Source organism: Protobothrops mucrosquamatus, unplaced genomic scaffold (assembly GCF_001527695.2).
Source record: "Protobothrops mucrosquamatus isolate PMUCROS unplaced genomic scaffold, P.Mucros_1.0 scaffold42, whole genome shotgun sequence".
Lineage (NCBI taxonomy): Eukaryota > Metazoa > Chordata > Lepidosauria > Squamata > Viperidae > Protobothrops > Protobothrops mucrosquamatus.
In genome coordinates, this window is record NW_015386424.1 from 543,550 (window position 1) to 569,678 (window position 26,129).

Below are 26,129 nucleotides of genomic sequence, written 5' to 3' on the forward strand. Positions count from 1 at the left end.
ATGGAACTGCATCTACATGGAGGGAAGTTATAGTGGGGTGCCCCAGGGCTCTGTTCTAGGCCCAGTGCTCTTCAATATCTTCATCAATGATTTGGACAAGGGGATAGACGGGGAACTCATCAAATTTGCAGATGACACCAATCTGGTAGGAATAGCCAATACTCCAGAAGACAGGCTTAAGATACAGGAGGATCTGGACAGACTTGAACACTAGGCACTATCTATCAAAATGAAATTCAATGGTGAAAAAAGTAACGTTCTACATTTAGGCAAGAAAAACCAAATGTACAGGTATATTATAGGGGTACCTTGCTCAATAGTAGTACCTATGAGAGGGGACTCGGAGTCCTAGTAGACAATCACTTAAATATGAGCCAGCAGTGTGCTGCAGCTGCCAAAAAAGCTAACACAGTGCTAGGCTGCATTAACAGAGGAATAGAATCAAGATCATGTGAAGTATTAATACCACTTTACAATGCCTCGGTAAGGCCACACTTGGAATACTGCATCCAGTTTTGGTCACCACGATGTAAAAAAGATGTTGAGACTCTAGAAAGAGTACAGAGAAGAGCAACAAAGATGATTAGGGGACTGGAGGCTAAAACATATAAGGAACGGTTGCTAGAATTGGGTATGTCTAGTTTAATGAAGAGAAGGATGAGGAGGGACATGATAGCAGTGTTCCAGTATCTCAGGGGCTGCCACAAAGAAGAGGGAGTCAAGCTATTCTCCAAAGCGCCTGAAGGCAGGACAAGAAGCCACGGATGGAGGCTTCCGGTTCCGGCTCGCGGCGTCGCTAGTCATGCGGGGAGACTTGTCCCCTCGCCAGCTAGCTTTCCCTCCGTCGGTGGAGCCTTATACGGCTCCAAAGTCACCCTGGAGGGTGCGACTTCTGACGAGGAGGCTGCTGTCCAGCTGCGGAGGAGCGGCGGCTCCTCCAGCTGTCCAGATGATCTCTGAGGGCCGACGGAGAAGAAGATTGGCCAGTAAAATGGCTGATCACCCTGCTGCTTCAGACCGTAAGTCAGAGAACATCTAAGCTGTGAGTGCCCCCGTGGTGAACCTGGGTGAGAGATTTTTTTGCAACTCTCTCTTTTCTATTTTTTTTTCTCTTTTGGTACCTGTAAAAGCTTTTGGAATTACTTCCCTGGCTTGGAAAGGCAGCTTCTACTTTTTTGGGGGAAGAAAGGCATTCTATCAATATAGAAAAAGACTATATTTTACTGTTATCTATATTTTTTTCTTTGGATATAAAAAAGGAAAAAAAGACGGAAAAGGTTTTCTACTCTCTTGTCAAGATCTGGATTATTTCTTTTCTTATACATCATACTTTAAAAGATAGAAAAAAGGAATTGATTTCTGGAAAAGACCTTTGTTACTCACTGAGGGCATCTAGTGGCGAACATTTAATACTGCACTTTCTGGTTATTTTCTTAAAGATGGAACACTGAATTTCAAAATATCTTTGAGGGAAAGATAAGCTGTGCAGCTGTGGAAACTGTGGGGGTGGATATGCTTTCTATTAAATATAGTCCCCACAAAAAAGAAAAAGAGACCTTCTTTTAAGCATTAGCATTAAAATGGAGAAACCTCAGCCACAACTGGATTTTGCATTTATTTTGAAAAAGATTTATGAGACCACTGAAGAAATACGTGCTACAATCTATACTTTAGAATTAAGACCTAGTGATTCTACTACATTGGTTCAAATGGATGTCCAGCCTACATCTGACTATGGTAAAAATCAAAATATACCAGAAGAGGAATCTACAGAGATAGAAGAGGAACTTATTTCACCTGACAACCCTTTCTTCTGCAACTTAGAGAATCAGAAGAAGCAAAGATTAAGATTTCAAACTATAAAGCAACGACTCTCCAAGAAGAAGAGAAAAAGACTTATTTCACCTGACAACCTTGTCTTCTGCAACTTAGAGAATCAGAAGACGCAAAGATTAAAATTCCAAACTACAAAGCAACGGCGCTGCAAGAAGAGAAAAAGATGTTCACTGCAGAGGAAGGGATCTATATTTTCTCAAAGACTATTACAAGCAACAAAAATGGATCCACTGGCTGAAAGGGAAGCGCTTTTATGGAAGCCTGTATGGTATAGAAAAAAACCCAGAATTAGACTGAAAAAGAAATTTAAAACTGTTTAATGGATTAAAAGGCAATGATGGTTTTAAGGTTTGTTTCAAGGATAATGATCTAGAGTTAGAAGTAAGAAAAATACAATTGTATACATGTGTGTTTAAATTAGCTAGATGATTCTTTTGTTTTATGGAAATTTGCCTGGCACAAGAATATGAAAGTTAAAAGTGGAGTGAAAAAAAAAGAAAACTTGGCTTTATGGATTGTATTAAGGATAAAAAAATATATAATTATGCATATATACATATATGTTTAAATAGATTAGGAATATATCTTTTGGAATAAGATTGATTTTGAGGGAAATTATATATTGGAATTGAAAAAACATTGAATTTTTAGACTGGAACTCTGAAGTGCTTAAATTAACTAGGTGATTTTTGTGTATAATAATATGATCTGATAAGGTATGATAAGTAATTGGATGGAATTTGAAGTTGGTCTAATGAATTGAAATGAATTACGATTTAACATTTTATTTTTAACTAAGTTAGTTATTACTGGAAGAGAAATAAATGAGATTGGTGATAAAAAGGGGGATGAGAGAGATTAAGAGATTGAACATATCTGGAAGAGATACTTGAAGTGATAATCTATTGAAGTAAAACAATATTTGATTATGGTAATTGTAAACTGATAAAGTTTTAAAACAGGTTTAGTCGTATAGAAATTTAAGCTAGAAATGGAATATATCAAATCCATTATGATATTTGGGGGAAATAAAGAGATGATAGTGAATGTACTAAGTTGAGCTGTTTATGTATGCTTTTTACTTTGAAATGTTTGTTTACCCAAACACCACGAGGTGTCTTAAGCACATTTTGTTAAAATTTAAAAACCAATAAAATATATTAAAAAAAAAAAAGAAGCCATGGATGGAAACTAATCAAGAAGAGAAGCAACCTAGAACTAAGGAGAAACTTCCTGACAGTTAGAACAATTAACCAGTGGAACAACCTGCCTCCAGAAGCGGTGAATGCTCCAACACTGGAAGTTTTTAAGAAGAGACTGGACAGCCATTTGTCCGAAATGGTATAGGGTTTCCTGCCTGAGCAGGGGGTTGGACTAGATGACCTTCAAGGTCTTTTCCAACTTTTTATTATTATTATTATTATTATTATTATTATTATTATTATTATTGTTGTTGTTGTTGTTGTTGTTGTTGTTGTTGTTGTTATTTGCAAGTTTCTGTTACAATAATCCAAGGAATAATGGATGGAAACTGATCAAGGAGAGATTCAACCTGGAAATAAGGAGAAATTTCCTGACAGTGAGAACAATCAACCTATGGAACAGATTGCTTTCAGATGTTGTTGATGCTGCATTTCAAGAAGAGACTGGACAGCCATTTGTCTGAAATGGTATAGGGTTTCTTGCCTGAGCAGGGGGTTGGACTAAATGATCTCCAAGGTCCCTTCCAACTTTTATTATTATTATTATTATTATTATTATTATTACTATTACTATTACTATTACTATTACTATTATTATATGAATGATATAAGTTGACAACTATGTGTCAACTTTTGATGGTTTTTTCTGATTCTTTTTTTTTCTTTAGCACACACCGTAAACACTTCCATAATGCTCCCAATGTTACTTAATATATACCCAAGATGTAGAACATAAGAACAAATGCAGATTTACAACTTTTGTTTTTATTTTATGACTCATTTGACTCATTTACCCACAGACACACCCATGAATAATCCCCAGCCAACTCAAAATCTAGCTGGCCAAGCATAGTTTCAGTTCCAGAAGAATCAAAGCACGTTACCATGCATGATACCTTATTCTATGTGATATAATAATAATAATAATAATAATAATAATAATAATAATAATAATAACAACAACAACAACAACAATAATAACAATAACAATAACAATAATAATAATAAAGTTGGAAGGGACCTTGGAGGTTATCTAGTCCAACCCCCTGCTCAGGCAGGAAACCCTATACCATTTCAGACAAATGGCTGTCCAGTCTCTTCTTAAAAACTTCCAGTGTTGGAGCATTCATCGCTTCTGGAGGCAGGTTGTTCCACTGGTAAATTGTTCTAACTGTCAGGAAGTTTCTCCTTAGTTCTAGGTTGCTTCTCTCCTTGATTAGTTTCTATCTGTTGCTTCTTGTCCTGCCTTCAGGCGCTTTGGAGAATAGCTTGACTCCCTCTTCTTTGTGGCAGCCCCTGAGATATTGGAACACTGCTATCATGTCCCCCCTCGTCCTTCTCTTCATTAAACTAGACATACCCAATTCCAGCAGGCTTTGAAAGTACTACAATACCCATAGCTTCCAGCAAAGCTTGACCAATCCCCTCTTGGAATTCTTCTGATTCCTTTTGGTATTTTTCATCTATGCACCATTGCCTCATCCAGTTTACCTAGGAAACATTTTTGTTATAAGATTTTAGAAATCTTATTTTTTTATTCAAAACCAACATTTCCTATAAAACAGGCCTCCTACCTCTAGGGTCTACTTTGAGCAGGTCTCCCATATTCAATTTTTCATCTATGTCTATTCATATTCTCACATACAGGTACATGCACAAATATAGCATAAAGCAATATTTATGATAAGGACCTAGTAATACAGGTAGCCTTCGATTTTGGTGACTATTTGAAGTTACAATCTCACTGAAAAAAGTGACTTATGACCATTTTTTATACTTATGACTGTTGTACCATCCCTATGGTCAAATTCAGATCCTTGGCATGTATTTATGATGATTGCAGTGTTCTGGGGACATCTAAGCACATTTTGTGACCTTTTGACAAGCAAAGTCAACGAGGAAGCCAAATTCACTTAACAGCCATATTGCTAACTTAATAGCAGCAGTGCTTCACTTAACTGTTATAGCAAGAAAGGTCATAAAATGAGGCAAAATTCACTTAAAAACTGTCTCACTTAGCAATGGAAATTTTGGTGTTAAGTCAAGGTGTATCTGTCCTTGTAACATGGTGACATTATATGTCCTTCTACAAAATGTACTAATTAATGGCTAAAATGTTTTCTTTCAGCCTCGGTCTCTTTGTTTGCATATAAATCTAATCATTTTAATTTAACTGACAGGGTTGTTGTAAGAAATATAACTAGAACATGTGGTCTAGTGGATAAGGTGCTGGACTGTCATTAAGGAGACCTAGCTTCTAGTTCCCCCTTAGCCATTGGGGCTCTTTGTATAATGAGTCACTCTCATTATCATCTCTTCTTTTCTCTCCATCTATCCTGTTTTACAGTATTGTTCTTGCAGAGAAAAGCTGGAGGAGGGAAAGCCATTTAAGCCAACTTGAATTCCTGAAGGAAAGGCAGGATGTAAATCTAACAAAAAAGTAAATATATAAGGATTTTGAACCCTTAGAAGCATTCCATAAATGTCAAATCTCTTCCTTCTTCTACATCAAGTTTATTTAACCATTTCCTGGGAGGAAGCAAAGTGAAGAAAGAAAGAAGAATGTTTAATTTTGCAGTTGCAGATTTATATTACTGATAGTCAGTGCTTTTTTTCTATAAAAAAAAAAAAAAAAAGGTGCTGGAACTCACACATGTCATACAATCCACCTTGCCTACCCTGCAAGGTTCCATCCAAAAAAGGTGCTGGAACTCCATTCTGGGCGTTCTATGAGAAAAAAAGCCTTGCCGATAGTCCTCGACTTATAACCACAACTGAGATCAGAATTTCTGTTGCTAAGTAAGGCGGCTATTAAGTGAATCACACCTGATTTTATTTTTGCTTTTTTCTTAAGCAAATCACAGCAGTTGTTCAGTGAATCATGGAGATTTTAAGTGAATCCAGCTTCTCACATTATCTTTGCTTGTTGGAAGTTAGCTGGGAAGGTCGCAGATGGTGATCATAGGGACACTGCAAATATCATAAAAACATGCTGGTTGCCCAACACCCAAATGTTGATCATGTGACTATTTGGATGCTGCAATGGCCATAAGTGTGTGGGCTGGTCATTTTTTCAGAGTTGTTGAAACTTTGAACAATCATTAAATGCACATTTATAAGTCAAGGACTACCTGCATGCTTTATACAAGAAGTATACAATAGTTTCAAGCTTTGAACCACCCACCTTTTAAATTGCAGCAACTGAATTGAAAAGCAGTCACGGCCCGATCAGAGAAATGAGCCCAACCACAATCAAAAATTAGTCCAGTTATAAATTTAATTTAAACTAAATAAAAATAAATTAAAAAGACACAATATGTTCGTAGATATTAATTTCCTCTATTATGTGAAAAATGTTTTAAAAATTAGCCAGAGATGTCCTCCTGATCTCCTATTCAAGGACTAAGCATGCCCAATCCTGTTTGTCTTCCAAGCTTCGACAAGCCTAGGTAGATGTTACCATTTGCTCAACCCTAGTAACTTCCCTCTATTCAGACACAAAATATTATGCCGAAAATACAGAGTTCAAAGTTGCTGGTGAAAAATTCAACTTTTGTACACACAGAGGCTTAGGCAAATCTTTCATATATTGGCAATCCATGTATCCAAGTCAGAAAAGAAAGCCTTTGATACTTAACAGTATTTTTAAAAGACTTAGTGATCATCCTAGGTTTGCCAATGAATTCATTCCTTTGCTTTTCATTTGACTACAAGTAGGTAGGAAAAGAACACCGAAAGTCTTATGTTAATTAGAATTTCCACCACATTTTCTGCTCTGAACAGTTTTTTGCTATTTGACTGCAGTGCCATTGCCAATATTTTAACAATCTCACGAAGAATTCATGATCATGCACGCCAAAAGAAAAAAAAAACATACACATACACAACAATGACACATATCAAGCCCTTGGGGCATGTCAGCCATATCCTGCAATGAATTTCTATTTCCTTTAAATGAAAGGAAATGAATGAATGAGCCTGGGGTTGAATATTCCAGCTGCAATCACTAAAACGTTTTTAATTTTTGTCAAAATTGAAAATGTTTTAACGTTTGCAATTGCTGGTATATACACTCATTTGGAACTAGGCTGGGAACTCAAAAATAAGCTGTTCTAATGCCATGCAGGTATGAATAATTAAAAACAGGTAGTCCTTGATTTATGACTACAATTGTGTCTAAAATTATTGTTGCTAAGTGAGACAGTTGTTAAGTGAATTTTGCCCCATTTTATGGCTTTTCTTATCACAGATGTTAAATGAACCACTGAAGTTGTTAAGTTAGTAACACGGTTATTAAGCGAATCTGGCTTCCCCACTGACTTTGCTTGTCAAAAGGTCGCAAAAGGTGACCGCATGATACTGGGACATTTTAAACGTCATAAATATGAATCAGTTGCCAAGCATCTGAAATTTGATCATGTGACCATGGGAATGCTGCAACAGTCATAAACCATGTGAAAAAAGGTGATAAGTCACTATTTTTCAATGCTGTTATAACTTTGCACAGTCATTTAATGAACTGTTGTAAGTCAAGGACTACTTGTATACAGAAATAGTATACTGTTAAAAATGGAAGACAGCAAAAATATATATCAGGATATTTGCTTCAAGAACTTATCCTTTAGTGAATGACTTAAAAACAAGAGATTGTGTTGCCCAGGATCCCAAGAATCATTTAGCAACTCAAAGCTGCCAGTTCTCCCTAATTCCAGTTCCCAAACTCTATAATGGAGCAAACTCACAAGGATGGGCATACTTTAATTTTTTAAGGAAAAATGTGATATTCAACATCTGTCCGATACCACATGAATTACTAGTTCAAAATAGTTCACAGTTTTGGCCTAAAGGTGCCATGAAAAAAATATTGTAACATTAAGGTCCTGTGAATTAAGAAAATTTGGCATCTTCTGTCCTAATTGATTGTTCTCCAATTGTGTGGTGACTACAACAACCAGAATTTCCATTGGCTAGATATCCTGGAGTCATAGTCCCATACTCAGAAGACAGATCATTGGGGGAAAAAAAATGTGGTTAGGGTGGTGAATTAGGACAGGGAAACTCGAAGGTCATATTGAGCAATGACTGTGTACTTTTGGGAAGTCACTATTCTTAACTCAATACATTCTGAAGTGGAAAAATTAAGAGAAGGAGGTGTTGTGGGACATCTGGAGAAGAAATGGTAAACTGAAGACAATTCTGCTAAAAGCAGATGACTACAACAGAATGAAGAACAGGCCAAATAGATAAGCACTTTGTAATTTCTCCACGGATAAGGAAAGGACTTGAGATTACCCATAAATATTCCAGATCCTTGGAGAGATGGAAAGACAATGATCTCCAGTGGGTTTAGAACAGTGGGAGACAAGGGAATAGCCATCTTGCTCTGGGTCTGCACCTTGAAAAGGACACTTGGCTTACATATTTCCTTTTCTAATTACTCAAAATTGCTTAACTGGTTTTTTTCAGTTATTAGGAATGTTTGGATCAACAGGTCTGGAAACACCAGGAGACTTTTCTTTAATCCTTAGTGAAAGAAGTTTTAAATACAAGTTTAAGGATTTAAAATTTAGGAGGAAGTGAATAAACAGCAAAAGTGTAATTAGAACTGTGATTTAGTTACTGAAATTGTTTATATGTATTGGGATGAAGGGGGAGTTCATTGTCTTATATATTTCCTTTATTATGAATGAAGGTAAATATATGTATCCCAGGATAATGTTGCAGGATCCAAACTGAGTCAGTCATTTAGATCAAAGGTTTGTTCTTTCAAACATTTGGAGTTGTACTGTAGCCCATCTTAAGGGAACTTCTCAATTTCCAGGATGTGTTCTTTTCCTTTATAAATTTCCTTTATTTTCCATTTTATTACTATTAATTTATTTTCTGCACCTCTTATTTTTATTTTTGTCTTTTAGAGTTTTGTTGATTTGCATTTGTTTTTATCTTTTATCTGTTATAAGTTTTAATAAAACTATTTAAAAAGAGAGAAAGGTATACATCCTCTTGAGGACTCAAAAGCAGGATATAAATTTAACAAATAACCAGGGTGTGCCAGATGTACCCTAACACACATTTCTCTTCTTTGTGAATTGCAGTGAAACATTATTTTAATGGATTATTGGGGGAGAAGGTGTATTATTTTCAAAAGGATTTCATCACAGCAATTTATCTCATGTGTGACCTTATATCATTCAGCAAATAGCTACAGATGGAAAATTATGAAAAGATTAACATGAATTTTGCTGCCTTTTCTGGAATGCAATGTTACTTCAGACAGAAATCCTAGTGGAAATTTGATCTGCTGCATTAACTAAATTTGGATCTGTTACTCTGAAGTTATATTTCACTGAACTGCATGTGGCTTCAAAACACTTGGGCTCCCTAAACTGGCTTATTGAGCAATAAAAAAATTAGGGTGCAATAGAAACGCTACTATTCACCCATACCCGGACATGTGTACCTCCAAGACATGGTCTGAAATTGTAAAATAATAGGAATTTTAATATCTTATGAATGGATGATTTTAAATCTGGGAGATCTTGAACTAAGCAACTAAGTCACCATTGTTTTCAGCTTTGTCCCACAGGCTCTGAAATTTTAGAGATTAATGGTTCAAGAAATCTGGCTTCCCTCCAAGTTCAACCAAACTTCTGATTGGCTTGCATTATGCTTCGTTCAAGAGCACAGTGTGATCCCAAAGAAACAAGTCAACCGTGAAGCAGGTTAATCAGTAAAAGAATAAAACTCTCAACCAGGAGCCCATGCTAACCTCAGGAACTTGGTGTCAAAGCTTCTCTCTGTTGGGCACTGATTCAAAAATAGTAGTTCATATCAAGCATGACATCCCTTGAAATAACAACAATATACAACAGTAAAATAGCAGAAAAGGGGACCCCCCTCCTATGCAGGAGCCAAGAAAATATACTGAACAAGTGACCGAAATACTGCAAATGGCAACAGCTCAGCTTGTTGAAAGGGAGATATATGGGGTTTAAACTAACATGCATATACCTCTTAAAGCAGAACTTATTTTAAAAAGAAATAATGCATACAGATGCCATCCTCTCTGAGGGAATATGAGGTTTCCTGGGGACTTTATCCCATTCATTTGTTGAAAAAACTTCATTGTATATTTTGTACATATGGAATGCATTACCTCAGCCCTTTCCAATGGGAATTATGGAAGCTGTAGTCCAAAGCACTTGGAGGTTAGGGTTAGCAGGGTTGCTTTGCTCCATACAAAGCTATATGAGGGGAGAACCAATTTGGAGGCAACAGGCAGCTGCATAAATTTTATTAGCATCAAATTGGATGAAAGGAAACTTTTCATGGAAAGCACATTGGTTGCACAATGTGTTAAATTCTCATGTATTCTCTCACAATCTTGTTTCTATTTATGTTAATGATTTTAATGGCTTTAAAAGGGTTTTAATTGTTAGTTTCATTGCAGACCACTCAGGCTCACATTTGTGAGACGGAAGACTATATAAATTAGATAAATAAACAAGCACTCTTTTATCCCAGTGCTTCTCAACTTTGGTAACTTCAAGATATGTGTGGACTTCAATTCTCAGAATTATGCTTGACGTGAATAGACAGATTCTCTTTCTTGCCATCTAGTGACCATCCAGAGCTTTGCAGGGCAGATCTGGTAACCCTATTTTAACTAACTCATCCACATGCATCTGAGAACCACATAACTGACTGACTTCATTTGGGATCCATATTTGTGTTTGTCTAAAAGATGCAGACCAAAGTGAGCAGCATAGCTGCACCAAGCAAGAAGTCACAGCTGATGAAGGCCATAGGCATAGCCGGATGCATATATGTTAAATATTCATTATCTATAGTAAGACAGAACAACCTTAGCAACTTTTGTAAGTTATGGCAGAACCCCTTAAAGATACTTATGACCCAGATTTAAAGTTCTGATAGGTGGCCCCCTTCTGAAATCATGCGATTGCATTTTGAGTGCTTGGCAAAGAGTCCACATTATGACCTCTATAATCATAATTCTGGGCTTGATTACATTAGTAAGTTGAGGACCACCTGTACCCATTCCAGTTGGGCCAGATACATCACAAGCTGAATATCCAGTTGGAATGTGCTATACAATGAATTACTTCTATTTCCTTATCTTTCCCAAAATCTAAGAAGACCTCAAACTTGTTCTGTCAGTCAAGGCTTGCTAGATTTTATTAGTCCAAAAGAAAACAAACTCAGTCCACACAAAATCAACAGAATTACTTTCTACTTCCTCAAATTTCATCAGTCCACGCCACAGCTATGCAAAAGGCACATAACATTGCTTTTTCTGTTTTCCATCTACCAGGCTCTAAAATAATGCCTTCTCTGTGAGAAGAGTCATTTGATCCTTCAAATCTGCCATTCTTTTTGTGCAGTGTCAATATTCGGTATTTGTAAATCCATAAAAAACTTCATTTTTAAAGAAAATGTCCTGAAGTAACTTTGCGTGGCAACCGGGTCAGCTTCAACCTGGGAGGTCTGTTTCTAACTATATAGCACATCTGTACAACTTCTGACTCATAAAGATGTAATGCATATAGGCAAATTTTGATCATGTGACCATGGAGATGCTGCAAGCGTGTGAGCAGTGGTCATTAAGTCACTGTTTTCAGTGTCGTCGTAACTTTGAAAGGTCACTAAACGAATGACTGTGAATCGAGGACTACCTGTATACTATTTTATAGGATGGAAAAGGGAAACTTTAAAATTGTACAGGTAACATATTACAGAACTGCAGAATGCTTGTACTCAAAGGTTTTCAGTACTCATAACTTACTATGGAGATGTTGCAGGTGTGTGAGAAATGGTCATGGGGGAGATTACCAGTATTTTTTTTTCTTTTTTCAGCAAAACGTCCATAAGGGGTTTCTAGTCACTCATATATGTAATGATTGTCCTTTCTCCAATCAAACAAATTTTGCCACTTCTGCTAATTGTGTCATCTTCATCATCCATTCCTCTGTTGTGAATTCCATCTTGGGGCATATAATAATCTTGTAGCAATTGTCATCTATAGAAGCAATTTTCCATAACAAATTTCTAATTGTCTATCCATTAGTCCAACAAGAAAAACTCCAGTTTCAATTGAACATTAATCTTTTTAAAAAAATTGTATCACGGTGTATATTTGACACATAAAATTCTGTGTTTTTTTAACAGGTTCTCCCGGCATAATAAAATGACCTCCATATTAGTTCTAAGGAAATATCAAGGTAGACCACATTTCTTTTATATTAACCTCCTTTTATGAAATTAAAATCCAGAACTACCTTTAGTGGAAAAATTTGTCTCTGGGAGTAAAATATTTAGAAAAGAAATGATATCACAGGTACCATAACAGTAGACCTGTATGCTTACTTTTCCAATATGGATGTTTTTGTTTTGTTTTCTGTGGCTATTACATGTGGTATTAAATCAAAGAAGTCAGGGCCATGGATCAACACTGGTCCACGGCCCGCCAGGAACTGGGCCACGCAAGCAAACCTCTTCTCTGCACACAAGGGATCCAGGCAGTGCGTAAACCCCTCCCCAGCCCACAGAAAACCATAAATTGATCCCTGGTGCCCAAAAGGTTGTGGGCTGCTGAACTAAGGAATCAAATAAGCTAAATTGATCTGCTGGTTTTTAGTCTTTTTCATTTCTTGCCATTTCACTGCTTATAATCAATGTTTTTCAACATGCTGTCTGGGGGGATTCTGGGAGTTGAAGTTCACACAACTTAAAATTGCCAAGTTTGAAAAACAATAGCCTGTTTTCCACAGTAACAGTGCTATGACTTCTGTACTTCTAGTATTAGTAGCAAATGCGATTCTTATAATTTGTTCTTAATGTTAAAAATTATCACAAGCTTGTATCAGTAACCTATGTAACAATGAGATTGTTTCATATGTAAATTCTAATTCTGGTAATTTTATGTAGCTTGCTAATGGTGCCAGTGAACTTTTCATGTCACAATAAAGCCTAGCTTTTTTAATCTATTATTTTTAGTTTGATTATACTTTATTTTACTGTTCATATTCCATTGTCATATTTTAGTCTGTCTATTTACTCCTCAAGATTATATTGGCCCAGATGCTACAGACTTTCAAAAAATCTATGCACTGAAATAGTATGTGGGAATGGCCTTGGTAGAGGACAAGTAGGTAGGTAGGTAGGTAGAATGCCTACAAAATATTCAGATAAGAGAAGGCATAGCCAGCGGCTGCATAATGGGTGGAAAAAGGAAGCTCCAAAGGGATCCCCTTTTCCGCCAAGTTCTCAGGTTACAATGGAGATCCTGGGAGAGTTGCACTTTCAAACTTGCAAGATACTGTTAATGTAGCCTCACAAAAAAGTAGAATTAGATCATTTGGCCAACCTGGAACATAGTATAGAACAGAATTCTTTATTAGACAAGTGTGATTGGACACACAAGGAATTTGTCTCCAGTGCATAAGCTCTCAGTGTACATACAAGCAACAAGTGATAAATCATGATCATCATAATAAAATACTATTATCATATATCATAAGATGCAACACTCAAGTGATAGTCATAAGATACTAAATAAGAGCAATCAACATAAATCATAAGATAAAACAACAAAGTTATAATCATAAAATGCTGAAGGAATAGGTAACAAGAAAGATGAGAAGGATAATAGTAATACAATCCTACAAGATGGTTTGATGTCCTAGGGCAGGGATAGGCAACTTTGGCTCTTTTATGACACGTAGACTTCAATTCCCATTATTCCCGAGCCAGCACAAGTCATAAAAGAGCCAAGGTTGCTTACCGTCCTAGGGCATAAAAAAGTGTTGTGGGAATTAGTTGTTTAGCAGAGTGATGGCGGGGGGGGGAGACTTTGGATGTACTCCCAGACATCAGGGTCAGACTGCTGCCTGTGGATGGCTCTAGATTGAGCTGATATAGGCAAAAGACTTCTCTCTCCCATATTTGGGCCGACAGGGTGCATCAAAGTAAAAAAGCATTCATCCTCTTCCCCTGTCTCTTGTAGCTAACAAAGTGAGAAAGAGCCTGTGGCCTAGGGGCTAACACATCTGCCTAACATGCAGACAGCCCAGGTTCGAATCTCAGAAGTCTGGCTGATGAAAACTAAATAAAGTTTGAAATAGCTATCCCAGTACTCCCTTAATTCTTTGTTAGCAATCCAAATTTATATATATATATGTAGGTCTTTAGTTATTCGGGTTTTCTCCCGCGTAGAATTAGAAGTTTCTTGGCGACGTTTCGACGAAGTCACATTCGTCATCTTCAGGCTGGTGTCTTCAGCTTCGTGCTGAAGGTCATTATAGGATCTATATATTAGCTGTTTTCAGTTCTTTTTAATATCAATAATGACAATTCTTATTGTTACATCTTGGTGTTACCAAGATTTACTATTCTAAGTAATCCCTATAATTATTAATATTATTCCATGCCTTACTTATTTTTTGAATGGTTATAATTGTATCTATTTTATAGTGGCTTATAACTCAAAATAAAGAGATAAATTGTATCAGGAGTTCCATTTGAAGATATCATTACTTGTTATTACTAACACTGTCATCAGATTTATTGAGAAGCAGTAATCTTACATAAATTTATGTAGGATACAAAATAAACAATAAGAAATTCAAGCAATAAATATGCAAGTACATGTTGTATCTTTTTAATATCTCCGAAATATAATATATATGCACTTTATAAATTTTAAATACACTGTATTAGAAACATAGTCATGTTTAAAACAGACCCCTAGGAATTGAGAATAGGAACTCATTACTCATTTAAACCTAAATGAATTCATCATCATTGGTGTGATTTAAGTTTAGAGCAAAACCATTAAACTAAGCAAAATGAAACAAACACTCTCTATGCAGAATTTTTTTTTTTTTTTAAAAAACTATCTCTCTCTCTCTTGTACTATTTTTTTATTTTTTGCTTGTAAAAATTCCTCAGGCTTCTTTCAAGAGTTTTGAAAAAGTTATGAAGGAATTTGGAAGGTGTAAACAGACCCCCCCCTTCCGTAGTGCTCTCCAGATGCCTCTGGCTTCATTTCCACAATCACAAGACAACATTGTCTTTGTACAGGCTGTGATCAGAATTGTAATAAAACAGCTAGGCCTGTGCAAAACTTAACCAATATCTTCATCATCCTCATAAAATGGAAAGTTAATATCATTATGTACTTTTTAAAAACAATGGTCAAAATTTGTCTATATTGAATACAAATACGATCCCTATGATCTATATAGTCTCCATGATTAGTTGAACTACAAGGATGTTAATAGAAATATTAACATATTCCTTACTTAGGAATATAAGTATTCTTTATCAATGAAGGAGAATATTTGTAGCTCAAGGTTGAAATGAGGGGTCTTTGGTGCTCTCTGAACTTGCTTGTTATCTTGCAGACATTTCATTACCCTAACTAGATAACATTCTTTATGCTAGTAAAATAATATTTTAATAAATAGATTTCCCTTTTTTACTAACTCAGGAATGATCAGTCTAGGATGATACTCTATGAATATATTTCTTTTAATATATGCTTATAAAATCTGAAACAAAGCAATTATTTCACAATTATCTTTGCACATTTACAGATTATGCAAGTATCATGACTGAGGCAGCTACAATTCCTGACTTTTAGTTCAAAACAAACCCAATAGTTTAAAAATAGTTTTGCAACAGATAACTAAATCAAGTTTTACATTTCTCCTAATTATAATCTGGTTAGTCTTGATATTACCTCAATATTCAAAAATATCAAACAGGGGGATTGTTATACTATTTCTGTCTAATTAACACCTCACACATCCCCCAACAAAAGAGTAAAAAGTTTATAAATTTTCAACCTACAAAGTGAGTCCTGCATGGGAGATTTGCCATTCATCACTGCAGTGACTCAGAATGCATTAGATATTAACACTGCAATTAAGAAGCCTACATCATCATGCTTTTTTTTATTTGCAATAAGAAAACCCACCTATTTTAGAAACCTGTATATTAATTCTGTGCCAAAATCAATTTCATAATTTTGCTAGAAGTTCCTTGTCTTTGTAAAAGAAATTAAAAAAAAAATCCTAAAGACTGAGTACCATTGTTTTGTGTCAATGACTTCCATAATTTTCATGATGTGCAGATTCCTCGGCTGCAATTTGAAAAGGGTCCATAGGAATTTCTTCATGATTCAATACACTGAATTTCTTTTGATCGAATGGAATAGCACACAGCTGGAGAGGCTATAAGCAGCAAGCAAATGACTGTTCAATGAAAGGCAACCTTTACACATACCCTTTGGCCACCTATAACTACAGAAGTGCAAACGCACAACACCCCAGGAGTTTCACCCAAATTCTCTTCCTTTGAAAGGAATTTCACAATCAAATCCTCTTCCATCAAACAGAATGATCACAGAATACAGATTTTTTTCCCTCCTGGGGCAGTTACGATTTCATTTCTCTTTATTAGAAATTCACTGAATTCCATGGGATACATTTCCAAAAAATATCAATAAACTTGGGTTTACCACACTTATTTAATCATCTATCGATTGCACGATTTTAATTATTGTCACCTTTAAGTTAGTCAAATTTGCTAATGCCTAATTATCAGCTTAGCTTAGATCACCACAAAGATAAGAAAACCGTAAGTACAATTCATGCAATGCTTAGAAACCCAATGATCCTGATTAATTCTGTGTAACAAAGCATAATTGCTCTTTACTGCTTTCAAAAATCTCGCAATTTTGGAAATCACGGAAGTATGATTGATTTTTTTTTTAAAAAAAACATCTTCCAAAATACGATGGCAAGAAACGATCTACCTTCCCGTCATCTCTTCATATTGCAAATTTAGAGTATCGCAACTCAGCAGATATCGTTTCAATAGTTGGAAAAATCGCCTTGCTAGAATACCATCCGTATCTCTACGCTACATTTAAGTGAGAGAGGAAGGGGAAAGGGGGGGGGGAATGAAAACGAAGAAAAAGAAAGAAAGCCACGGCAACTCCATCAGACGCCACTAGAGTTCTCCTTTTTCCGAGGATCCGAGGCTGTATCCTAAACCCTGTTTATCCCAGAAAGCTAGAAGTGTGCAGACGGCCAGGAGCGAGGAGAGACAGAGAGGGGAAAAAAATTTCAGACACAATAAAACTCCGATGGGGAAAGAAAATATGTAGCAGGCGGAAGAAGCAGCCGCGGCCTGGAGCAGGAATTGCAAACTTTAACCTGGGCGAACTTCTTTTCCTCCGCCTGCAGAATCTGCAACTGGTAGAGACGCCGCCGGACAAGGTGAGGGACCCCGGCTTCAGTCGGGGTGGAAGAGAAGGAAGAAGAGGGGGAAAAGGGGGGGGGCGAAGGGACCGAGGGGAATCATCGAAAAAGCCCTCTTTTGCAATCCCTGCGGTGCAAATCTTGAGTGTCTTTTATTCCCTGGCTTGGAGGGAGTAAGGAGAGAAGGAGGGACGGGGGCAAGGAGGGAGAGGCGGCGGCTCGGGGTGTTGGTGAGAATTCTTGTTTTTTCTTTTTAAAATAGGATGGAGGATTATAAACATGGCGCCTTAAAAAAAAACTACAAAACCCGGGTCTGCTAGAGTCAGCCGCGGGAGGGAGAAGAAGGTTGAATGCGACGGGGAGGAGAAATAAATACCGATGGGGGCAAAGATAGAGATGCAGCGGCTCCGGAGATGTGTGTGTGGGGGGAGGAGGTTGCACAAAATCAGAATACAACGGGGGGGGGGGAGAGAGAAGGCAGGGTACTAATCGCCTGGGGAGCAAGCCTACTCGCTCTGGCAGAATGCATGGGAGGGGGTCTCTTTCTCACTCCCACCTTTCCTCCTTTCTTCTATCCCCCCGACCCGTTTTCTGGAACCTCGTGTGAATCCGGGGGTGCCCCTTGCATCCCGGAGCGGGAAAGGCTCATCTATTCAGCCTAGCTCCCGCACAAGACGGGGGACTGCGGCGAGGAAGGGGCTTCCCGGACCGACCCCCCCCAACCCCTCCCGCCGCGGCGGCGGCCACCTGCGGGGAAGGGGAGGGAGGTCGCGGAGGAGAAGGGGGGTGTGCTTGAGCCCATCGCGAGGCAGGAGCAAAGGACGGGTTGGGGAGAAACTCCATCCCCGGGAAGGCCTGCTCGGACGGGGAACCCGGGAGTCGCGTGACCGGAGAGGCCCTGGGCGGGTCGCAGCTCTTCGCAGCCGCAGTCTTCCGGATGGGCCTCCCGCTCGGAGACGCCCGCGCTCGCTTGCTCGCCTCGCTGGGGCGGCTTTGGAGCAGGTCTGGGCCGGATAATGGCAGGCAGGCAGGGGTGTGGGCGAAGAGGAGGAAAGGCAGGCCTGAAGGGAAGGGGGCTTCGTGGTCTGGGCCGTAAAAGCCTCTCCGCTGGGCTCGGGCTTGATTTAATCCTGGCTTAAAGTAGGAAGGGGAAGTTTTTGCATCCCTAAATAAAAGGAAAGAAGGTTGTAGGTAGCCTTTGGAAGTGGAAAATGGTGGTGGTGGTGCTGAGGATGTTTATAATAATCGATGGTAGCATCAGACTGTCTTGCTTTTGCAAGGATAGAGGGATTGAACTCAGCCTGCCTGGACTGAAGTAATATGCCTCTTAGGATGTTTGAAGGACACGGGTACCAACCTCCCCCCCCCCAAAAAAAAGAACCCGAGACGGGGGCAAGGGGAGGCACCTTCCAAAGATCTTTCTGATCTTTATAAATTGCTCATGGAGAGTTGCTTTAGTCTTTCCTGGAAAAGATTTTACTCGCTTTTTTTTATCAAGTTAGTAGATGGGGAGGGGGGTTACTGCTAGTTGAGTCTATAATGGGCTGACATAGTATATCTTCCAGTTTAATGGATAGCAGATTTATGTTAATCTGACTGAGTTGCTAATAGTCATTATTTTGTATTAATTAACACACTTTTGTTTTCCTTTTAAGGCTGCAGGGTTATCTAGAGAATAAAGTCCAAATGCATAAACCAGAATGAACTTGGTGGGTTTTGTTTGCTTATCTGTTCAATTTATAGCCCACCATTCCTTGAGCTTGCTAACAATCATCCTTGCACAAGATTTCAGGAGGCCTGGAAAAGATGGAACAGGTTGTTCTCTTGTGGCTGGTTGTGGGGATTGAGATTCCTCTGTCAGATACAATGATTGGGTTGACGTGGTTTTGTGTTGTGCTCTTGCTGTTAAGAATTATTATGAGTGTCTAAAGATATAATAATGTTTCAGTAACAGATTTATTTCCTGTCCACAAAGCCCAACCTTAGTGGGTTTTTTTTTTCCATCTAACCAAAGCTGGACTTGCTTAAGTTCAACAGAGTTGATGCAGAATTCTTCAGGGGTTGTAGCTTGTTGTGCTCTGGATTGGATACATGCCATTTATTTTTATCTAAGGGTGTTGTTTCCTTGTCCCCCACTTAATTAGGTGTCCTTTGAGAAGGCATTTTCTTACATAACATCTCTATTTTAAACTACACTGAGCAGACAAGTAAAAACAATATTGATATACATGTTCAATTTTTCCACATGAAATGCATATTTAATCCAGGAGCGGATCCACCAATGATGTGTAAATTGCAAACCTTTACTCTCCAAAAGAAAGCAGCAAAATCCACATAATTAAATATAATATCAAATGATGAAAAATTAGATTTTTTATTATGTTGATTTTTTAAAAGACAACAATGTCTCAAATATGACTTCCGTTAGTATCTGTGGTCTTATGACTATACTGTTCTATGTGACAGCTCATGTTTTAAATATCATTCCATACTGTAACCAAGTCAGGTAATGCTTGAAATCTCTCCATTTTGGGGTAGATTTATGACAGCATCTCTCCTCTCCAGGGCTAAATTGGAAGCCCACTCTTAAAAGTAGTATTTCAAGAGGTCTTAACAAGAATTTATGATTGGTCCTATCAGAGCCATGGTTGAAATCTGGAATAGGGTCAGCTGGACATTTAATAAAAAATCCTTTAATTTTTGCAAAATAGTTCTCAGTAATGAGAATTAAAACAAGGTAGATGGATGGAATGCATTCTAGTGGATTTTATTCCGCTAGTCGTAACCGACTATAGAGGGTGATGTCATCTCCGTTGTCCGAGGACATTTCCATGGTGATATGATCAACATGATGTCATGGAGTACTGTTACCTTCCCACCAAAGATGGATATAGAGTGCATTTAAGGAATTATTATTTTAAAAATTTTGGTTGGTAAAACAGCGCAGTCTAGATGCCACCATTGATACAGAGATAATAAAGAGTGGTATTCAAAAATTGGGCAATGGGTTGGACTATAAGACCTCCAGAGTCCCTTCCAGCTCTATGATTCTATGAAATTATTGTATTGACTGGATTAGTTTTAATTTGTGACATCTGAAAATTGGGAGAGTCTAAGACAGGGGTGTCAAACTGCCGGCCCACAGGCCGGATGCGTCATCCAGAAGCCACGCCTACCCCATTGTTGGCAATGGCAAAACTGTCCCGATATGTTGTGCAACGTCACGTGACGTCGCGAGTTTGACATGTCTGGTCTAAGAGATAGGTAAATATAGACCAGTCTTTAATCTTTTGTGATTAAGGTGGTTTGAGAGGTGGTGGCTTCTTGGCTATAAAATCCAGCAATTTTGTTATTTTAATCCTAACCCTAACCCCAATTAAAATTATTTCTGTTATTGCTATACTATATTTTTTATTAACAGGTGTCAAATAAATTACAATTTTTAATAATATTATCTAGGCTACATTAAGTTAAATCAATAAAAATAATGGAATAAAATGATAAAGAATATTCCAGTATTTTCCTCCTCGTTAAATCTTCTCTATATCAGCTCTAATTTCATAAAATGAAATGTATACAATGAAAGCAGATATTCTGTCTGAAAATTACCTTGAGTTTGGAATATTACATAAAATTAAAGTTTCAACAGAAGATTTTATATTACTGCAATTTGCCAACTCTTTTCAATGCTAATAAATAAACCCTTTAAGTCATATTTATGAATTGGGTAGGCTTCTATTTTCTTTATAATTAATAAATGGCAAATGTAACTGTTGTGTAGCTGAAAAATCTAGCAGTCATTTTTTTTATAAAACCAGTCCATATCCTACAATCAAAAGGTGAAATTAATTTTTTGACCAGAAAATTGTTTATTTTGATTTGTTATAACATGTGAAACTTGTTTAAATTGTTTTCTTCATATTTGAGGAGCTACTTGCCCAGTCATAACCAAGTTTTCATATGTCTTTTGGACTGGCAATCTAAGTCTTAGGTATTTCTATCAGATAAAACATCAGAAAAATGAGATAATTCTGCAGGACACAAATTAACTTGACACTTTTCACATTGGCTTCAAAGTGGGCTACGTAAGCCAAAGATTGCCTTCGTTGGCCTGATGAGTGATCTCTGTCTGATAGTTAAGAAAATAAATTTAGTTCTTTTTAAGTTTTCAGTGATTTTTGATAACCATCAACTATGATATCTATCCATTTGAATCTTTCTGGACATTTGGAAATAGGAGCACTGCTTTAAATTGCTCTATTCACACAATCTCTCAGTAACATTTTTATGTTAGACACTAATACTGTTTTGCAATTATTAATTGGCCGTATGAGAGCAAGTAAACTAAAACTAAATTCAAATAAGAGTAGAACTAATTGTAGAGGTGGCAGTTGATGTATCTCTCTGTTATAGAGCCAATTTGATCGAGTGATTAAGACACCAAGCTAGAAACCAGGAAACTGCTCTTATCCTATCTTAGGTATGAAAGCCAGCAGGGTGATTTTGAGCCATTCTCTCTCAGTCCGATTCATTCATAGGGTTGTTATTGTGGGAAAAAATAGTAGGAGGAAGGAGATTTGGGTATATTCATCACCTTAAGTTATTTGTAAAAATAATAAAGGCTGGCTGAAAAAAACCCTAAATAAATTATAGATAGACTTGTTTTCAGAAACTAGTATTTAGTTTGAGAATGTTCCTCTGATTTTTTTAAATTGAAGCCAGAATCATCATCTTTCACCTTTGGTCAATACCTTCACTTTTAGAAGGAAATAACCTAAAGTGATGTAGATATAAAATTGCCTCTGTAGGTTTCAAATCACACAAAATTCTGGAAGAATTGAAAGAGACAATGCTACACCTGTCCTAAAAACATCATACTGGCTACCAGTTTGTTTTCAAATGGGATATAATTTGCTGGTTGTTCTCTTTGAAATGTTATTTGGCTTGGACTCAGATTTCCTGAGAAAATGCCTTTGTCCCCAAGAAGTTTCTGTCCTCACCACAATTACTGAATTCATTTGAAGAGGTGTGTCTATACCTACCACAGACTTACCTCATGGCAACTTGCTCCAATTCTTGCTCCAGTTTTTTGGAATCAATTCTGAACTGAAAAAAGTAAATTCTTTGCTTGCTTTTAAACTTTAAAATCATGGTTTGGTACAGGCATTTAATTTTTGGTTATTTTGATCTATTTTAGTTTCATGGTTTTAAATTGCTTTTAAGGTTTAATTTTTGTGTTTGTAAACTGTCAAGAGACTTTAGTACTGGTATATATACAGTCTCATACTATCCATACTACTACTAATAGCGATAATATTGTGTGATATATGAATGTATTTGGTTGGGCTTGACAGATGAAAACTGTAAATCTGAAGCATTTTGAATTTATATTTAAAGTAATTTTAATTTAAATATTCTAAAACAATGCATGGCATGATTCTATTACTGTGGCCAATTGAGTAGTGTACTGGCTATAAATGTTATGTTACAGTTTTCACTTTATAATAGGCCAAATCTGGGTTGCAAAGTTCTACATTATCAATTATGGGTATGTCAATACTGCCTCTTTCCATTGGTCATCCAGATTTTTCAGCACAGATATTGCATGCTTACAGTGTTTCATCTTTAATTTCTATTTGTCATCATAGCAGCCTTCGATTAAAGAGAAGCTTAAGTTACTTAGGATTTTCATTAAGAGAGATTGAGGGTTCAAAGCAATGCTCCTCAGCTGTCTCAATTCAGAATAATTTCTCTTTATGTATTTACATTTTGTTTAAAGTACAAAAAGTGATAAGTTTCTATAAGTAAAGCAGAGTCACTGTCAGCAATGTGGACAGATTGATTACAAAGACAGGAGTTCATACCTACTGTATCTGAGAAGTTGAACTCAGATGCTTTGAAGGCATGTAGAGAATTGGAGAGAATAATTTGCATTAGAACATAATTTGGAGATTTAATCTCCAGAATCTCCATTTTAAACGTTTCTGCTGCTGTGCTTAGAAATGTTTTTATTCTGGTAAAGAAATATATGCCAGTTTAACCTTTGGGAGGAAATTACCAAAAGTCTTTCCAAGAATTCCATACTTAAACTTATTGGAGTCTGCTCAGATTTATTGAACGTGGTGGAGGTGGATGACTTAACAATTTTTACTTTATCACTTTATTATATTTATTCAGAAAGTGTTAATATCTGAAGCAATGGCTTCACCTAATACTTAGAATTCTTTTGGTCTTTTACTATGGTGTTCCAGGTAGGACCAAAATCTTTTTGTAGTCCATTTTTCCACCTTATTATTGGTTGTTTTAAGTTATTAGGCCTATAATAATTAAGCCTGTGTTCAAATACACTTTTCTATTATACAGTATCTCAGAAAGAATTAGGTTAATGTGTTTAGTTAGGCATACTATTTATTTGGAAAAGATTTAAGCAATAAATTAAGTGCATTTTTCTTAAAAAAATGTGAGTTCATGCAACTTTATAATAGGAATGTATACTAGAACAAATTAATCTAGATTAATTCCCTCAAATGGACAGTCGCCAAAAGGTTGAAAATGAATAGGGGTTATTCTGTATATGGTATTTTTAAAGAGATTAGTAGTTTTTGTTACTGTATTTTCCTGGCACTCTCAATTTAGCAAAATGAAGACTTTAAAATATTAGGGCATTAGGAAATATTCCCTTGTTTATTTGAACATGGTAGTATTGCCTAACTTTATCAGGGTTTTTCATTATAGTTATTTTATAGAATTGGAAGGTGAAAAAAAGCACTAATTTAAAATGATCTTAAAAGAAGTAGAAACACTCAGGATATCAAATTATTGAATGCGTTACAGTATGGTTTGTATTTTGGTATTTTGACATTGGAAAGTAGTCTTCTGCAGGTCTGGTATTATTTATTGTGACATATAGTAGAAATAAGATGGGAAAAACTTCTGAAAAGTACCAATTCTTTTTGCTGAATGTTCATCATTGTAACCCTAGCACTCTTATACATAGCAATTTGCAAATGTTGGTCAATCCTTTAGAGCCAATGATGATCTAAGAGAATACAGTTAGTTTGTGGAGTTCTTGGTGGTGAACTTAGTGGTTTTCTTACAGACATTTCATTACCAAACTAAGCAACATCATCACTGCTATGATGCTATGTTTTGTTTGTTTGCTTTACTACCTTGGAAGTACAGTACAGTTAGGACCATCTGTTTCACAGGCTTGCATTTAAAACATGCTGAACCATCAAAGAAATGATTACCTATTTGCTGTGAATGTTCATGGGATATCTGATGGCTTGCAGCCTTACTATGCTGTCAAATATTTTACATTTAAAGTAATAAACTCTACTTTTTTAATGAGCTATTCTTTTGTAATCTGCATAGGCAGGCACCTATTTTTTGCTTATCATTGTTGGTACTTGCTGATTATCTTATGGTTTATTTGCAAATTATGTTTCTGTTTTCATTGTTGCACAGGAATTTAATTGCTCACAGTTGTTATGTATTAGAAAATAAGTGTTTTTCCCAATTAATTAAAAGCAGTATTCTAAGATAAATCTATTGCAATGCAATCTAACACTGAAAAATAATCATAGCATTTCTTCAAAGGCAATGATGATAATTCTTATAACGTTGCTTGTTACAGTTTTGTGCAGTACAGTTTTGTCATTTAATGAATATTTGGAATGATAGTTAATTTTATTGGTTGCTAATTAGAATGGCTGTATATTATCTAAACAAGTTCACAAGACCAGCTTGGTCTGTTTACTGATAGAAGGCTTAGTGAATTATATATATTGACTATCCTGATTTCTTTAAAAGTGAATTGCTACAAAAGTAGAAGAATGGGAAATGTGTTTATGGACTGGAAAGATATGTTGCACTCCTTAGTAGGAACTTTCGCTTTAGTATTACTTTATTTAATGGTTTATTTAATTTGATTTGATTTGTATCCCACCTTTTTGCATTGGTGATCACATAGCAAAAACTTCAGAAACAATACAATACAAATGCGCCTGGTGGCGCAGTGGTTAGAATGCAGTACTGCAGGCTACTTCTTCTTTCTTTTTTTTTTCAAAGAAATTTTATTATTTTCCATCATAAAAAGACAATCGTAAGCATAATAAACACAGTAACAAGTAAAAAAAACCCCACCCCCACCCCGGACTTCCCAAACCTAATCCCAGGATAATATTCATATATAAGTAAACAAATACTAATATCTCTAACTCCACAAAATATCTTAATCTACATAAAAAGATAGAAAGAATAAACAAAATAAAAAAAAAATCTAAAAACCTAAGTTATATTCTACCACTCTATGCTTCTTTTGAATATAAACAATCCATCTTCTCCATATTGATAAAAATTGTTCATTTGAATGATTCTTCAGATAAGCCGAAATCTTTGCCATTTTAGCAAGATACGAAACTTTCAATCTCCAGTCTTCCATTGTAGGCAGAATTGGGCTCTTCCAATTTTGGGCTATCAGCAAACGAGCTGCAGTTATACAATAAAGCATCAAATTTATTTCTTTTGCATCTAAATCTTGCACAATACCTAAGAGAAACAGCTGTGGGAGAAAAATAATCCTTTTTTTAAAAATTTGCTGTAGGATCCACCACAATTGTATCCAAAAGGCCTTAATAACCTTACAAGTCCACCACATATGAAAAAAAGTTGCATCTGGATGTCCACACCTCCAACACTTGGATTCATAATTCACATAAATACGAGACATAGTTGAAGGATCCAAGTGCCATCTATAAAACATTTTATAAAAATTCTCACGTAAATTTTGAGCTTGTGTGAACTT

At 36.4% G+C, this 26,129-nt stretch overlaps 1 protein-coding gene across 4 annotated transcripts in view; it reads left to right on the forward strand.

Moving 5' to 3' along the window:
• The first annotated feature begins 17,181 nt into the window (after nucleotides 1-17,181).
• Nucleotides 17,182-26,129, forward strand: part of ZMYND11 (zinc finger MYND-type containing 11) — a 127,755-nt gene continuing 118,807 nt past the window's right edge. For all 4 annotated transcript variants that reach the window (XM_015811488.1, XM_015811489.1, XM_015811490.1 and 1 more), the window contains exon 1: nucleotides 17,182-17,341. The gene's annotated coding sequence lies outside the window, so the exon portion shown is untranslated. The remainder of the gene's footprint in view (nucleotides 17,342-26,129) is intronic.